Source organism: Lepidochelys kempii, chromosome 10, assembly GCF_965140265.1.
Source record: "Lepidochelys kempii isolate rLepKem1 chromosome 10, rLepKem1.hap2, whole genome shotgun sequence".
Classification (NCBI taxonomy): domain Eukaryota; kingdom Metazoa; phylum Chordata; order Testudines; family Cheloniidae; genus Lepidochelys; species Lepidochelys kempii.
The window spans coordinates 82,189,214-82,206,773 of NC_133265.1; positions in this window are offsets into that span (position 1 = coordinate 82,189,214).

A 17,560-nucleotide genomic window follows, 5' to 3' on the forward strand; every position below is an offset into this window, starting at 1 on the left:
GTATTGTTTATAGAAGTATGAATAGGTTGGATTCTGATCTCACTGAGAGAGGTGTAAATCTGGATTAACTGAGTGTCACTGAGATCAGAATCTGTCCTGCTGTTTTTTAAAATATTAACCTCTTGTTCCAACTTTGGTAACCATTTGGGGAGATAGGATTGTCAGAAAACTCCTGGAGGTGGTGTCAGAGGTTGTGGTGGGTTGGTTTGATTAACAGGCCTGTGTTAAAAACCCAAAAAGCTTTTGGCTTTTCAGTAATAAAATAAAATACTGATAGAAGCTCGGGACAGAATAGAATGTTACTGCTAGGCTATATTAAGTAACGAGGTACCTGGCCTGTTTCTGTTATGGAGAAGAGTCATGTGACATGCATGGAATAAACTGTCAGGGATTGCAACCCACTAGGCAGAGCAGGCTACCAGAAAATGGGTCTCCTAAGTTACAGGTACACCTTTCCCACTGATTTGCTCCATGACCTTGTACAAATCATTTAACCTCCCTTTGCCTCAGTTTACAATTATGCAAAATAAGTGGGTATGGTACAGTACCGCCCTCACAGAAGTGTTATGGAAGTTAATTGATCTAGTTTAAAGAGCATTGAGAGTGTTGAATAACAAGAGGTGTCAATAATTTATGTATTAATATGGTATTTGTTAAAGTTCTCTGTACGTTTGCCAGAAGGGCCTAGTGCATACTTATGGATTAAAAACCTATAAAGCCTCCTTCTAAGAAGCCCTGGCAGATCTAGTTGAGGTAGCCATTAGTTGCTGTTGTGAAGCCAAACAGTAGATGGCACTAGTGCTATGTTAGTGAGTTTTGTGCCCAAGACAGCCTAGCTGTTGCACAGCCATTTGTAGCTGATTAACATATTAAGTGCTCATTGAGTTGCACGATTTTGGACTTAGAGATCTGAAATGAACTGTCTCCTTTTCAAACAAGGTCATATAAAGTTTTTCCAGATAACTGTGTCACTCGCAGTCTTGAACTTCAGACTAATCAATGCCCTGAATAGATGAAAACCACTTTAATTGCAGCAAAATGCATCTTGCATTCACTTGCCAGTCATGTGGCTTCCAGGCTGAAAGAACTTGTGCTTCATTCAGGACTTTTTGGTTGGCTTGAAGTCAGACCATATCCAATTTACAAGGGCTGTAATGGCTGGAGGGACACCTCACGCTCCATTCGGGCTGCCCTAAAGCCAAGGGCCAATGCAGCATGATAATTCTCTAGAATCCCAGTACCACATGTGGAAGATGCTGACCAGTACCGTTGACAGGGTTGGCCACAAGGAGATAAAGGACAAGGACTGATTTCTGAGGCTGTGAGTAACTGATATACATGTTCACAGTGGGTCAGTAACAATTATTGATTGAGGAAATGAAGAGGAGTGAACCAGCTCAGCTGGAATGAGAACCAAGCCCAAACACTGGCCAGAAGCTGAATGGAATGTGTTTTGAGATTTGGAAGAGTCCTGAGTATTCTCCCAACACCCGCAAGGTTTTTCTCGTCCGTGCATCCCTGCACTTTCTGGTTCTTCCTGGAACCAGCAGCGCCAAGGGGCATTTCTAGCCATATTTCTGGTCCATTCAGTAACAGGAAGTAACAGGAATCTCCTGTGAGAAAGGAGCAAGAGGAGAAGGGTGAATGAACCCTGCAGGGGTTGACTCTTGAGGAGGCTTGTGAGTTGAGCCCTGCAGTTTGGTTCACAGGGCTTGGAAATAATCTGGCTCTTACAGGTTCAGGTTGCACATAAACCCTGCTGCTTGCATTTCAACCTCCCAGGGGCCAGCTCAGGCAGTTCCACCCTACACTGCCCCACAGCAATTTAGCAAGCCAGCAAGTATGAGTTCCTCGAACCCAGTGCCCTGCTGGGGAGGTGGGTGTGCCCTCCCATCATGAGGAGAGGAATGGAAGGATGGAAAGAAGTAGAATGGTCAATGAACCTGCGAGGGGTGCATGGCCATTCAGCACCTCCCAGGGTCTTAGAGGAGCTAGGACTGTATGTAAGGTGGCATGGGGAGGGGAGGAGGGCAGACGCAAACATTTTTTAAAGATCAGAAAGTCTCTCTGGTAAAATTAGACCCTCCCTCAGTGTTATCTCTGATTGTCTTAGCAATTCGCTGAACAAGAAGTAGGACTGAGTGAATTTGTAGGCTCTAAAGTTTTACATTGTTTTGTTTTTGAGTGCAGTTATGTAAAAATAAAAATAATTCTGCCTTTGTAAATTGCACTTTCACAATAAAGAGATTGCACTACAGTACTTGTATGAGGTGAATTGAAGAATACTATTTATCTTATTTACAGCGCAAATATTTGTAATAAAAATAATATAAAGTAAGTACCGAACACTTTGTATTCAGTGTTGTAACAGAAATCAAGATATTTGAAAATGGAGAACAACATCCAAAAACATTTACAATAAATTTAAATTGGTATTCTATTATTCTTTAACAGTGCGATTAAAACTGCGATTAATCGCAACTATTTTTTAAAAATCCAGTTAATTTGTTTTGCATTAATTGCTTGCATTAACTGTGATTAATTGACAGCCCTAGTATAAATACCTACATAAGCAGAAACAGGCCCCAATGTCTGCATCCTGAATGCACTTGAACTTTGAGGTAGTTCGTAGCCAGACTTCAATATCATGCCGTGTCTAATCTCCAGGGAGACCACCAGCTGCCTTTTGCCTATAGAGCTATAACATACTCATCACTTGAATGGCTTCTCTGATGTCAAGATCCATCAGTGTTATGTCCTGGCTTGTACTGGGGTGGAATGCATTTCCTACTGAATTTTAAGATTCTTTATCATTACTGGGCAACTAAACTAAACTAAAGCAATTTGTCAGACCTCATCGGGAATAGTATGTCCAGTTGTGGTCATCCATGTTCAACAGAGATGAATTCAAGCTGGGACAGTTGCAGAGAAGAGCTACTAGGGTGATCAGGGGCATGGAGGGCCTGTTTTACGAAAGGAGACTGGCTTGTTTAGCCTAGCAACACACAGGCTGAGGGGGGGGATCTGATTGCTCTCGCTGAACAATTTAGGGGGGGGAGTTAACACCAGAGAGGGGGAAGAACTACTGGAGCTAAAGGACGATGCTGCCACAGGAGCAAACGGGGATAAATTTAGGCTGGAAATTAGAAGAAGGTGTCTGACCATTGGAGGATTGAGGTTCTGGAGCAGAGCAGCCTCCCGATGGGAGGAGTCGGAGCAAGCAACCTAACTTATACTAAGACAGAGCTTGATGAGCTGATGAACTGGGTTATATAATGGGGTTGCCTGTGAAAGCAGGGAACTGGACTTGATGGACCCAGGCAGTCCTTTCCAGTCCTAGGCCCTGAAGTGGATGTCTGTGGTGGGAAGAGGCTTAAACCTGTCTTTGGCCATGAGAAAATCCAGCCTCAGCAGGTTCAGATGCTGTCAAACACAGTACCTGTGAGAACAGGCCCGTCTGCACTGTTGTGACAATGCTGGTTACGAGGAAAGGCCTTGGGAGGCAAGCCATTCATCGATTTGTTCCTGGAGCTTTGATGATAAGCTGGCTGGTGTGCAGCTTGCGTAAAAGGACAAGCTGCAACTATGACTCAACTTGTTTTTGAATGTCGCTACCCTGCCAGTGGCTGAGACAGACACTTTTTGGACTGACACTCCATGAGCGGTGATGCTTATGTGGTTCAGTTCCTTTTTTTCCTCCCCATGTGTCGTTTCTTATGGGAATAGGTTTACACTGACTCTGTGTCAAAGCTTGTTTCACCAAGCTGGATGCAGAGTTGTATAAATGTGGTCCTCCATGGGTTGCATAACAGATGTGAGATTAATTAGTTAATGTTTGTACAGCACTTCTAAGTTGTAACATTCCAGATAACCGCTAGGTATTAGCATCATGGCATCTTAAGCAACGAAGCTCTTGTGACCATGGATGAAATCCTGGCCCTGTTGACGTCATTTGTAAAACTCCCTATAACTTCAGTGGGGCCTAATTTCAATCCATGAGTGTTTCAGTGCTCCACTGTACTTCAGGAAATGGCAGATAACCACACGGTATATTTTGGTGTTGAGCTGAATTTAACGGACTGCCACTTTCAACGGCCGGAGACAGTCAGATCTGCTGAACGGTGCAGAAAAGAGGACATATTTAGGTTCACTTTCTTCCCCTCCTGCCTCATTTCATTAGAGGTTTCATTTTTTATTAATAACTATCTCTGAGACAACTGGCTTTTGTGGGATAACAAAAACAGCTGATGAGAGTACGGTGAGCACTGAGAGCTAATGTTGCATCACTGAGTATCAGTGGACAGCCAAGAGTCAAACGGCCATCGAGGAGAGCTTTGCTGTTGACTCCAAGGGAAGAAAGACCAAAGCCCATAGCTGTAACCGATCTCCTTCACCCCTGTCCTTCCTTGTGTATGTAACAGAATAGGGGTATGACTTGTCTGTCTCGTCCATGGTGTGGATTATTCATACAGACTAAGGCCAGAAGGGCTAATCAAATCATCTAGATTGACCTCCTGCATCACCCAATGCCCTGATTATATCCTCCTTATGGGAGGGACCTGTCTTTTATGTGTTTTCTGTGAAATATTTGGCGCCCACCCATAGGTGCTATAAAATGATCAATACTAAATCACAGTTGGGTCTCTACAGGAACGAGTTGCTGAAGCAGCCGTCCATCCCACTGTACTTCTGAACGTCTGAATGTGCAAAGAGCACATAGTTATCAGCAGATCTGGTTGGAAAACTTCAGTAGGAATTTTTCAAAATGTTTTTATACCTTTTTTTTTTTAAAAAATATCATTGATGAAATTTTTGATCATCAATTTTTTCGATCAGCTCCATAGCTGGGTGGAAAATTTGAACCTGTTCAATCAAAATTTTAATCAATTTTTTTAAAAATTGAATTTGAAGAAAAATTGTTTGAGAAATTGAAATGTGGAAAATTTTGACCATTTTTAGTTACAGGTGTAACAGCAGGCAGTGGAGTCAGTGGATTCTCCCCGGCCCCCCCCAATCATATGACATAGGTGTTAACTTTGTGAACCCTGCCCCATGTGAGGTGACTGGAGACCGGCATTAGAGATCAGTCTTCTAGCACTGCTGTATGTTACACTCTTTATTACAGTGAGGGTTTGGGATTCAGGTTTGGCTCCACGGTTGTTCCCGTACCAATTTGAAATTGTACTCTGGAGGTAAAGGGGTGACAGGAATATTGTCTAGCTGGTTGGGAAATGCCTCGAAAAGGGGAAGGGTTATCATGAGAGATTGGCCCAAGAAGCTGGCATTTGAATGTGGACCTAGATCTAAGGTAGAATGTCAGGTACAAGTTTCAGGGTGAATCAAGGCCATGGTTTGGGTTTAGATTTAACAATGCTGAAATCTCACAAGATTTCAGCCCAAAGATGAAAATTGTGTGAGATCAGCTGGTCTTGTGAGATTCCCCCCATCCTGAGTAGAAATCTTGCAACAGCAGGCGCTATAGAGAAATTATAGCTGCATCTGAGCCTGAACCACAAAATTACTGCTTCCGGTTTTGACCTACCCCAGAATCAAACCGCAGAAAATGCCCAGTTTCCCCACTCCCGAGATTCACAGGAGGTTAGACTCAGCTTTACAGTTTTGACCCATTTCTAATTACGATGCAGTCAAACCTCACCTACCCATAGCTGTTGTGGCTCCTGAAAGGGAAGATTTTCCTTTCACCAGTGCTGAGAAGTCCTTGAATAAGGTTACGAAAGATAGGTCTGAACTTTGCCCTATGATTTTGGTTAGGGAATCTGTGTTTGTGTGCATGGATTATCAGAAGCTTAATGCTAAAACTGGCCACAATGCCTTTCATCTCCCTGGGGGTGAGGCGTTTGCCAAAGGCATTGCGTGGAGCTAAATATTTCTTGACACTAGGTTTGCCTAGTGAATGCCCTTAAGTTTCTATGAATAAAAGCAATCAGCATAAAACTGTTTTCATCACTCTTTGACCTCCTTGGATATGCTTTGTAAGTCTTTGGATCTATGTCATGCCCAAGCAACCTTCCAGTGACTAATGTATAATATCCTGGATGACTTAAGTTTTCAAATACTGTTAGTCTCCTTACATGACCTATTACTTTATGCTAGCATATTCAAGGAACATAGGGATCATTTACAGTAGACAGGATATCCACTTGGTTGAAGAAGACTAGCTTGAAAGCAAAATGTGGGATTTGATTCCACAATGATGGCCATGGTATAAGAACCTGACTTGAAAAGAACACAGTGGGATTTTTGTGGTCTGAAGGGCCCTTCTTGGGGGTACTTTATCTCTGAACAGGGAGTTGGTAGAGATCCATAAAAGGTAAGTACATACAGTCACAGAGTAAAAAATACCAGCCTAAATAAAAGAGTTTAAATTTTGCTGCTTATTTACTTGATTTGTGAAAGATTTTTCCAGGATGGTGGGCTGAATTCTAGACCAAGGGCCAGATCCACCATCCCCTCATTCATGTTGAGTAACACCTTTCAGCTACTTCTGGAGTAAGGTATTATTCAGCCAGAGTGAGGATGGTATAATCTGGCCCTTGGTAAATACCAAGAGAAGGAGGAAGAAACTGGGGCCTGGCATTTGGAAAAATGCTGAGAGGGAAGTTCTGGAAAAGCCCTTTTCAGAGTCTTAGTTGGGTTTCTGTTACTGTATAGGGTAGGTATGTGCCATACTGGTCCATACATACTAGCGTAACTCTGTGGCGTTTAACCCATTGTTCCAGGGGAGATGGGTGTGAGCCTTACAGGATTAGGAGAGCGGTATGAGGCAGTAGGAGAATAGGGAGTGGTCCTGGGTTAGTCTAAAGCACAGTTACAAATACCATATAACATGGCACCCAAAGTGTGTAATAAGTATTGGAACAAGATATGAAATGCTCAAGCAGTTACTGTTCCTTTTTTTTTTTTTTTTTTTAACAACTCGCTGAAGAGTTGGCTGGGAACCTCTGCATAGAAAATTTCCCTGGCAAGTCTGAGTGACTTCAGGCGTGGAATTGAGTCAACATGATAGCATGAGATATGGGAGACAGTGGATAGACAAGGCCCAGTGTAGCTCTTAGTTATGCCTGCACCTTCCTAAAGGGGTGACAGGAATATCTTCTAGCTGACGGGGAAATGGTAGGAAGAGGAAGTTACAGTTTGTATCACTTGGGAGCCATCCAAGTGTTGTAGATAGAATGTCTTAGTGGTGACTGATACGTTTGCTGAATCCGCAGTGGTTACACTCCAGCTCCAGTTAACGTTAGGTGGACAGGTAGCAGGGGGTGGGGGAGGGTTAATTCAGAACGGTCTTTGAAACAGAGTTCATTGCATAAATCTGCAGAAACCAAGCAGATCCTTACCTTTCTCTGGGGAATAGCCATCTTTGGTCCCACTGCCTCAGTCCTGCAGAGCTTAGCTGCACCCAAGAGTCAGGCTTAGGAGCTTTTGATTGACTTGCTGGGTTCACAAACAATGTGCTTTTGTTTGTTTGTTTTTTGCACAGCTGAGTTGCATTATAGCAGTAGCTGTGTACGCTTCTGGCCTGATTTTCAGATATGCTCAGTGCCCTCAATTCCCACGAAGTGCAATAGGAACTGTGGACACTTAGAACATCTGAAAATCAGATCACTACTGTGGGAATAGCTAGATCCTGGTGGAAAGCATAATCAGCTTGCTTGACCCCTTTCAGACTGCGGCCCACGGTCCCTGTGCAGGTGTCGCAGTGCAACTCTGAGTCCATCTCTGCCACCGGTTAGATTGCTACATCTTTTCCTTGATAACATCAAGAATGAATTGGAAGAGAAAGCTGACAGCAGTGCGGTTATGATGCCAGAAGAGACGTCTCTAAAGCTTTAAAATGATTCAAGAATAAGTGTCGTGTGAGAATAAGCACTCTCACTGCTGGCAACATTTAGAGCATCCTTCCTCCTGGGGCGCGCAGACAGAGCTGGAAAGCTGCTCTGTTACAAAAACTTTGTGGTATGTCTCTGCCACAGCCCAATGCAGGACAAACATCCAAGGCTTCGAAAGGCAAGGCTGCCGTAGGTGCCGACAGGCGTTCCTTCGCTATTTTACCAGCCTGGTCCCCAACTACAGCTGCTGCTGAGCAAGCATGTTCTTTTCATGGTCAAAACAGCCCTATCCCTTTGGCAGCAACCTGGCCTGTTTTCCTGCTGAGCATGTCGGTTCATCTCTTGGCTTGTTGGCTGCAATAATCCAAGAACACTTTACCGATTGCACTGTCATAGGCCTTTAGGATCTACCCTTGCTAATATCAGCTCTCTGCCATCTGGCTCACACCCAGTCTCTTTTTGGATGTTGACCACCATAGCTAGAGAATGAAAGCCCCCGCTAAGCGCAGGTAGAGTAAACTGGCTGCCCAGTATGCAGTCACCATAGCCCGTGGGCTGCACAAGCAAGACAGGGAAAGCAAACGCCAAAGCATTCTTCCCCTTAGGGTCTTTTTAACTATATGTCCACAGTCTCTTGGGTTGGTAGTGAGAAGAAAGAAGGGACGTAAGGGCCAGATTTTGCCACCCCTACCCCTGTCCAGTAGCACCTTACTAAGCCAGTGTCCCTGCTGAGATCCGACTGCAAGGAGGGTCTGCTCAGTGTGAGTGAGCCGGGCAGATCTGGCCCTGAACTGAAGCTCTAATGTTCTTTCTCTGTGGTGTTGTCTATTGGAAATGCACAGTGTGGTGAGGTGGGTCTGGAGAGCAAAGGGCTCTGGTGAGGAAGCACACAGGCAAAATAGCCAACGAGGCTATATATTAAACTAAAGAAATACAGCCAGGTGTTAGAGACACTGATGTGGCCTATGAGCAAGTTCCATTCAGAGTGATCGATTGGAATCATCTTCCAGAGCTCATGAACATTTCTTGGTTTTGCTCTTCTTCTGTTTGTCCTGTGATTTGTCTCTGGGTACATGGACTGAAGGGAACAAAATCTCAAGTTTCAGGGCTGAAGCCCATCCCCAAATACTAGAGATAAGTATTTATAACCGAGAGACACCTTCATGGGGGCAGATTATCCTGTATCAACCTACTGCAAGGGAAAGGGAAGCAAAGGGAAGCAGCGTGATGATGGACACACTTCCTATTAGGTAACCTTCGTATGCATCCTCCTCTGAGGCAAGTGGTGCTGACCCCTGTCAAACACAGGAGATTGGGTTAGTTGGGTCTGGTCCAGTCTGGCAACCCCTATGTTCTTATGCAAGCAGGCATTGACTCTGACTATCCACAGTAGGCAGTGTTGATGCTAGCCCTCTTGCCTGCATCCCCATCATTGTATGTAAAATATCCACAAGCAAATACTTGTACTTGGTCCACATGGTCTGGAGGATCAATAAACCCCACTCCCTGGTGAACCTCCAGAGCGAGGAGGTTCCATGTGCAGACCAACCCCCTCGTCTTCAGTCCCCATGAGATTCACCTGTAGGGACTGTCTCCAAAAGCACTTCAGATAATGTTAGCCACCAGAGTAAGACATGTTTGGGGAGCAGTGAAGGGGGGAGAGAAGGCAGTCTCTAAGGTAGCCCAGTCTCCAAACCATGGGGGACTTTACGTAGAGTTGAAGCAACATGTTGAATGGCACCCACATGCAGATAGGAAGCCAATAAACTTGGAATGGTTTCAGTGTAATTACGTTGCAAGACTCCTTGAGCAACCATGAAACTTAGGGGCCTATAACTGACTTGTCCAATGCTTTGAAAGAAACATGCAAGATAATCTGTATTAGTTTATTAGTCTTAATGCATCTGATGAAGTGAGCTGTAGCTCACGAAAGCTTATGCTCAAATAAATTTGTTAGTCTCTAAGGTGCCACAAGTCCTCCTGTTCTTTTTGTATTAGTGTTGTTTATTTAGGTTGCAGTGGAGCCCAAAATCTCCTAGATGCGTTCCATACGTGTCCCCTCCCCTTCACAGCATCCTTTCTAAAAGGACAAAGAGAGGTGAAGGGTGGGGGAAAGGCATGCAACACGCAAGCAAAGGGAAGCAGCGTGATGGTGGTCACACTTCCTATTAGGTAACCTTCGTAGGCTGATTGCTTTTCTGTGGAGAAGGGTAACGGAGGTCACATGACCAGTGACTGCAGTGGCCAGTGCAAGAGCCGTAGCAAATGAAAGTGCCGTCTGTAGCGGGTGCCTTGTGGTCAGAGGGGACCCCCACTAGCCCACGGGGATGGGGGGTGGGGATGTGCGCTATGAAAGCGCTAAAGGTGCAGAAAAGCACGGGTAGCTGAATGGGAGCTTAAAAACAAGGAGCATGTCCCACCTAGCATTCACTCATTTGGAGTGTTAAATGGATGTCTCCAGGAGAGGCCAGAGAACTGGAGAATGAGGTGAGCGCATCGGGGGAACGCTGGCCTGGAAGCGTATGTCTACACTGCAAAAAAAAACAAACCCCAGGAGTCTCAGAGCGTGGGTCTACAGACCCCCGCTCCTGGGCTCGTGCTGCGGCACTGAAAACAGCCGTGTCAGTGGTCCGGCTCGGGCCCCCTCTTCAAAAACCAAAACGGCTAGGAAAGAATCGCTGTGGCCTGAGGCGAGGGCTGCGCTGCTCTCTCACGGGGGAGTCGTGCTTCAGATAAAGCCATCATGGAGGCTTCCAAACCCCAGCGGGCTCCTTCCTCTCTAATTGCAGCTAATTATATAACGTAATTGTTCAAACATGGCACGGTGGTTTGACCTGAATAATAATAACAGAGGGGACATCGCTGTCCCCCTCCCTCAAGCGTGTGGGGATGAGAGCTCCTCTGTCCAAGGATGGAGACAGGCCTTTGTGGCCCTTGTGTTGAGACAGGGACTCGCACAGCCCATTCCTGCTCTGTTAGGCTGGGGCCACCCCCAGTGGGGCTGTATGGGCACTAGCCCATGTTGGGGGCACTGTCCCAGGGGAACCCTGGAAGGGATTGAGCCTCTGGGTGTGCAAGGGGAGTGTGCAGCATCTCTTTGGGTGGGCTAGTCTGTTCCATGGGCTGGGGTAAAGTGTGTATGTGTGGAGGGGAGCACGGCTCCCCCTCCTCATCCTGTCTTTGTGGGGTGATTTGTAGTCCCAGAATGCTAAGGGGGAGCAGTCCCTGAGCTTCCCTGCACTCAGGACTGTGCATAAGGACACCTATCCTGCTTGGCCTTTGCCCACAGTGCACAAGGTGGGGGAAAGCTCCATATACCCTCACTGTCATTTTCCCATTCTCCACAGGCAGTAGGTCCAGGCACCATCCGGATGAGTTGAGCTGCACCAGGGGAATTGCCCCTCTGACTCTGGGCACTGTCTGTGTCAAATCTTCACTCACATTCCTCTTGGAGAAATGGCCTTTGCGATACTTCTTTGCGGAACGGGTGTGAGTTTGACTTTAGCTGCTCACAGGGTTCTAGGGAATGGAGAAAGTACCCCGTTAGCCAGGTCCGGCCCCCAGGTATAGAACTACATTTGGGTGAAACATCCACTTTTCTTTCTCTTGGGAAATGTGGGGTTTTTTGTTTGCTTTTTTTTTACAGCATGAATGCAGCAAGCTGCAGGATACAGGATTAGAGAGAGCCACAAATTTCTGGGCTAGCCCAAAGTTTAGGAAATGGCCCTTTACAATAAGCAAATGAGTGAGATCCCAGAGGACATGCAAGATTTTTCCATTATACGGCCGCCGCAGAGAACAGTGAGTAAAGAGGGGAGTAGCCAGCAATGCTATTAGCAAGACAGGCATGGGAATGAGTCAAAGAAGCCAGCAGGAAGACTCAGTGTTTACATCTTGTAGCATGGCTAAGAACCTACCGCAGAGACTGAAAGTCCCTCTTGTAGGGCCATAAAAAGAAGAGACCCAGATCTACCGAAGTGGGGAAGGTTGTGTGGGATGCAGGCTCCCATATTTCTCACACAGCTACACACAGAGAAAAAATGTAATAGCCTTATAATCCCCTCCTCCTTTCATCCCGGTTCCTCTTCATCGTCTGAGGTATAAATTAGATGGGCAGATGTGTAATCTGGGAAGTTTTCCAGATGCATTTTTAAGAACCTCAGGCCCTCAACACGCTGCACTAAGCAGGGCTCTTCAGTCTGTCATCGTGCTACCGACCGCTCTATAGATGAGCTCTGAATCCAGACTGTCCCAAACACCTGTAGCTAAGTCACTGGGGGAAACGCTCCTGGCCTAAGCATATTTCAGATGCAGGTGGAATCGTCCGAGCCCACACTGGGCTGAATGTTAAAATCCAGAACTATAGGTGTGGCCATTCCCCTTTTGCTATTTTAGGCTCCACAGCATTCCAGGAAGAGACGCCTTCCTCCTCCTTTAAACTACTAAATAATATTTAATACCACTAAAAACTGTATTCATGAATGTTGTGCTTGTAATAGGGATTGATAGCCTAGCAAACTAGGAGTCTCTCTCTATCCATGAGGTAGGCAGAGCATGGGTACGTGCCGGGGTAAGCTTTCTTACCTGTCTCCATAATTTCTCTGTGGTTGAGGGTGGAGCTGAATTTTCCTTCCCAACCCTGTCCTATCTAATGGATCAGTTTTGGTGTTTAAAAGGTTCTATCACATTTGTATCTAATCCGTGGCTTCTCTGCTGAGGTTGTCAACACAGACATCAGCCAGAGCCGCATTTCCAAACTCTGTGGTGTTGTGGGCTTGATTGAGGAAATGCAGCCAAGTGGTTGGAGATTTGGCAGCCCACAAACTCCTGGCTAAGCTAGAAGTGAAACTGGTTTCTGGGTAGGTGCTAATTTTTAGAACCAGAACAATTCTGTGGTTTCCTTTACCAGACATTTTGCCAGAGGTCAAACAATATAAGTCGTATGACACATCCTCTGGGGCCCTGATGGGCTGAACTTACCTGTGAGGACCACCAAGGGCAGCCATGACACTTGAGGTCATGTTCTTGCAGCAAGAGGCTGTGTTTAGCTGAGCTCTGTAATCCCAGAGTATATAAAACACCAGAGACACCCCCAAATTGAAATATTTAATGTATTTTTCACGCACACAATCACTTGTCTTTGTGGCAGGAATGAGACACGCAAAGACTACAGGCAGCAACAGGGGGATTTTCTTTTCTTTTCTGCCGTTGGCAAAAATTCTAGCATTGGTTTAATGTTTGTAAAGCAGCATGAGATCCTGAGATGAGAGGTACTATGTAAGCACAAAGTATAATTGAGAGCTGTTCTGATTAATTCTATAGAGATGCATTGGTGGTGGTAATAATAATAATAATTAATGTGACTGGGGTCCTAGTGGGGGCCATCTGTGGTCGCTCAATTAGGGTGAACTACAAAGAATGGGGCAGACAATCCCCCCAAACTGGTGGGGATTCCAATACTTAGATTTCCCAAGCCAGCATAAAACAGCTTCTTTATTACCTAACCGGTTACTCAGAAGTCCAAACAACACAGTTCCCTTAAAGTGATCCAGCCTCAGGCCTCCAACCAGGTACGTAAGTCAAGAATGATGAAGATTCCTGAAAATCTTATTTCATCATATAAAAGAAAAGGTTCTACCAATCCCAAAGGATCGGACACGTCACCTCCCAGGTTATTGAATATTCCAGATCTTACCCAAACACACGCTACAGCCAAGTCTTATTAACTAAACTAAAATTTATTAAAAAACAAGAGAGAGAGAGAATAGTTAAAGGATCCATAGACATACAGACATGAGTTCAGTTCATTGAGGTTCAGATTCATAGCAGAGATGGTGAGCATTGTAGTTGCAAAGAGTCCCTTTGGAATTCAATTAATAGGTCATAGTCCAGTGCCCAAATCTCACATTCAGGGCGAACCAGCATAACTGGAACCTCAGTCTTGTGACTCAAACTTCCCCGATGAAGCTTAAGATGATCTGAGACAACAGAATCAGGACCCAAGGATCTTTTATACAATTTCATGTCCTCTTTGACAAGTTGGGAGTTCCTCTGGGAACAAAAGGTAATTAGGATGACTTTGAAGGAAGTCCATCCCCAGTACTTAGCTATAGAATTAACATAAGGCAATTTGCTTGTTCCTCCACTGTTCACAGATTATTTGCTGTACATTTCGAAGAGAGATGAACAGGACCAGCTCTAGGAACCAGCAAATCAAGCATGTGCTTGGGGGGCGCACAATTCCAGGGGCATTCTGGCCACCCTTTTTTTTTTTGGCTAGGGGTGGCAAAAAAACATAGAGCCGGCCCTGGAGATGAATACAGAGATATTCCGTGTTTACAATTCATTTAAATGCTAGGATGTTCATTTGATCTCTGAATTATCAGAATACAGCATAGACAGGGATTGTTGATTACATTGTCCGACCCTACTCATACATATGTAAATACACAAAAACACAAACATTATCTCCCCACATGTCTTTTGAGGGTTGTTTATTTTGCAGGATGTTTAACACTTTCTAGCCATGCCTCACAAATAATAATAGGCTGCTACTTATTATTTAGCCGTCTGGAGAGCTTGGCACACCCAGGGCAGGACTAATAAAATCTAGTACTTCGGTCTGCATATTATTTTAATCTAATATCCTAACCCAGAAAATCTGACACTGTCTTGGTCGGTTGCCTTGAGCCAGTTATTTAGCCTCTGTGGCTCAATTTCACCATTTGTAAGAAAAGGGTAGAATAGTACTTATGTACCTGTTTCATCAGGCATCCTTCTGAGGTTGGGACCACCAGGCAAATGGTACCATGGAAACTAGTCTTAACAGGCAGGAGATACAGTGGTGCCAGTAATTTTTTAACTCTCCATAACAGGTGTGGCACACAAAGAACACGTGATGGTGCAAAGCGATATCAAGGTCTTACTGGCACTTGTTGGAATCACATGGGTAACTTAGTAGCGGCTTCATCATTCCTGAATAATGCAGCGAGGCAAAACTCATGCCATAAAACTTGTATACCCCTGCATTTTCACATGTCCCCTGCATTTATCCAAGTCTCATAAGTCTTGACAAACCAATACAAATTAATAATAGGGCACATAAGGTATATTTAAAACTATAGTAAATGTTAGTGTGGCAAACCTGACGGACCAGAGTTGCAGTTTAGGTAAATGTCCCATAGTTTGAATTCTTATTCAAAGCTTAGCCGAGCTATTTGGATCTTTGGTGGTTGCAGAAGTGGGCCTGGAAGTTTTCTGAGGTGGGAGAATGAGGGTCATGGGACCAGGGGTCATGTGCCTCAGTCAGGCCTCTGCCTTATCCAGCCCTGAGGCCTGGGGAGGCAGGGAAGGGAGGAGTGCTGGTGGTATTTTGGCAATTGTGTTCCTACAACGAACCTGGAAGTCCAAAAATGAAAAAGAATGGCGGGAAGGGTGAAAGCTGGCCAGGCTTTCTCCAGCCTCGAAAAGGCTTGGATCAATGTATAGTGAAGTGTGTGTATGTGTGAGTGAAATGAGGATTCTTTTAGATCTGACCCAGTCCACTCATCCCTAATATGGGTGGGTGTGTATGTTTGTGTGTGTGTGTGTATATATACAGGAGAAAAGATGCTGCGTGCACAGTAGATGACTTCCATGCTGGAGGTACACACACAAGGCCCTCCAAAAATGTTTCCATTTGCACATCTTTTCCAGGAGGCAGGAGTGTCCCTCTGGAACATCACCTCTCATGAGGACCAAGCTGAAACTCTTTCATTTCTCTTTTACAATAACTTAGTAAACCAAACACGAGAGCTGCCTTCTTATTCCATTGGACTGTTTCACCACGTGTGTCTGAGTGACATTTTGTGGGAGGCTGGCCACCAGTGCATTTTGGGTGAAATTCACTCCTGTGCGGAAAGCCCCGCACCAAAGTCTGCACACCTCTCAAGCTCTAATTTGAGTACTTGTGCCGGCCCGCTGCATGGGAATGAATTTCACCATGTGCAAGTAGTGGTGAGCACAGGTGTTTGTGTGTCTGGTGATGGTGAGTCAGCCGAAGCAAACAGATAATTTATGCCTCGTTTCCCTTCCCCAACATAGCCGTTGACTAATGATGGTTAAATTTTTGTTTCATTATTTTGCAGTGATTTACGATAGAAAACCTGTTTGCCTATTTTATATTTATACATGCGGCTGGTTCTCAAGTGCTTCCTCTTTTTGCCTTCTGTCCAGATGCACAGACAAAGGGAGATAAGGTACTTTTCTCCTCTTAGGCCAGCATAGCTACAGCGGGCAATGCGAAACGGGTTTGATCAGTTCATGAGAAATATTTAACCCAGAGTGGGACGTCTGAATGGGATGTAATCAGTCTCTAGCAGAGTGGAAAGAGACAGGGTGACAAGTCTATAGACCTAGGCCATGAAACTAATTTCATAGGACATAAGAAGTCAGTGGACCCAAACCTTTCCCTATTTTTCTTCCGTTCTTTTATGTATTACAGTAGGTGCCCACGAGCCCCAACCAAAAGTGAGATCCCAATGTGCTAGGTGCTGTACGTGCATGGTCAGAGACAGACAAAGGGAGGGGGAAAGGAAGTGCTATTACCCCCGTTCTGTTGATGGAGAATTGCGGCACAGAGAGATGAAGTGATTTCCCCAAGATCTCACAGGAAGCCAGTGACAGAGCCAGGAATTGAACCGCAATTTTCTGAAACCCCAAACAATGTCTTAACCACCCAGCCATCATTACCCACCCAGCTTTACTCGCCAGGCCTGTTCGGGGACATCGTCACACAACAAAGACTCTGGAGGAAATGTTGGCGCCCTCATTCCCCTGGACATCTCCCAGCCCTTGTAGCCACATTAAGGAGATAAATTATTTGGCCCCAGGCAGAGCATCAAACTGGTTGTTCTTTTCCCACCCTTCTCCACTTCTGCACTCATTGCAGGCAGCTGCCAAACCTCTGAGCTTTCTGAAGCAGTAGGAAAGCAGCACCTGGAACGAGCGATGGTATCAACACCAAAAGAGTCCCTGCCTGTTCCTCTCCAAATGACACATCCAGAGCTCTCCTTTGGTGGCGGGAGGTGGTGAGAAGGGTATTTAGGTTGCTCCTAGAGGTGGCTAAAGTTCCAAGAAGCCAGGACTTTCTGCATGTGGGCTGCTTTTGGGACCATTTGGTACATCCCAACCTGGTCTGCTCCCCTCTCTCTCTCTCACATTGAAACAGAGCATCTGTCCGGGCTGGAAAGAATTGCTTCTGTAAATCACAGCCCTTGCTCTCCTCTGGGTCTTGCTTTACTGCAGAAGTGTGTTTGTGTTCTCTGCTGCTGTGCATGCTGGGACTGAGAGAGGCCTTTCATCCTTGGTGTTTCTCTGTCTCCCCCGCCCCAATTATTAGATTCCTCAAGACAAGGGGGTGATTGTGCGGAAGTTGCTTTTTACAGAAATAGCAAGCAATGAGGATACCAGCTCCTTAGCTACTGTCCATAGTGTGAGGCTCTGATTAATGTCTGTAAATGCCTTTAAAAATCCAAGTCAAGGATCAGGTTTATAAACGTGGATCATATCCCCTTAATTTTGCTGCTGGAAGATTGGAGAGGTAATTAGCGTAACAGCAGTATCCTGAAAATGCCATGTGGACATTTGTCTTTGCTGTCTCTTAACTACATGCAACACCAAAGGAAGAGTGAGAAGCCAGTTGCCATTTAACGTAGGCTCTTAGATGCTTG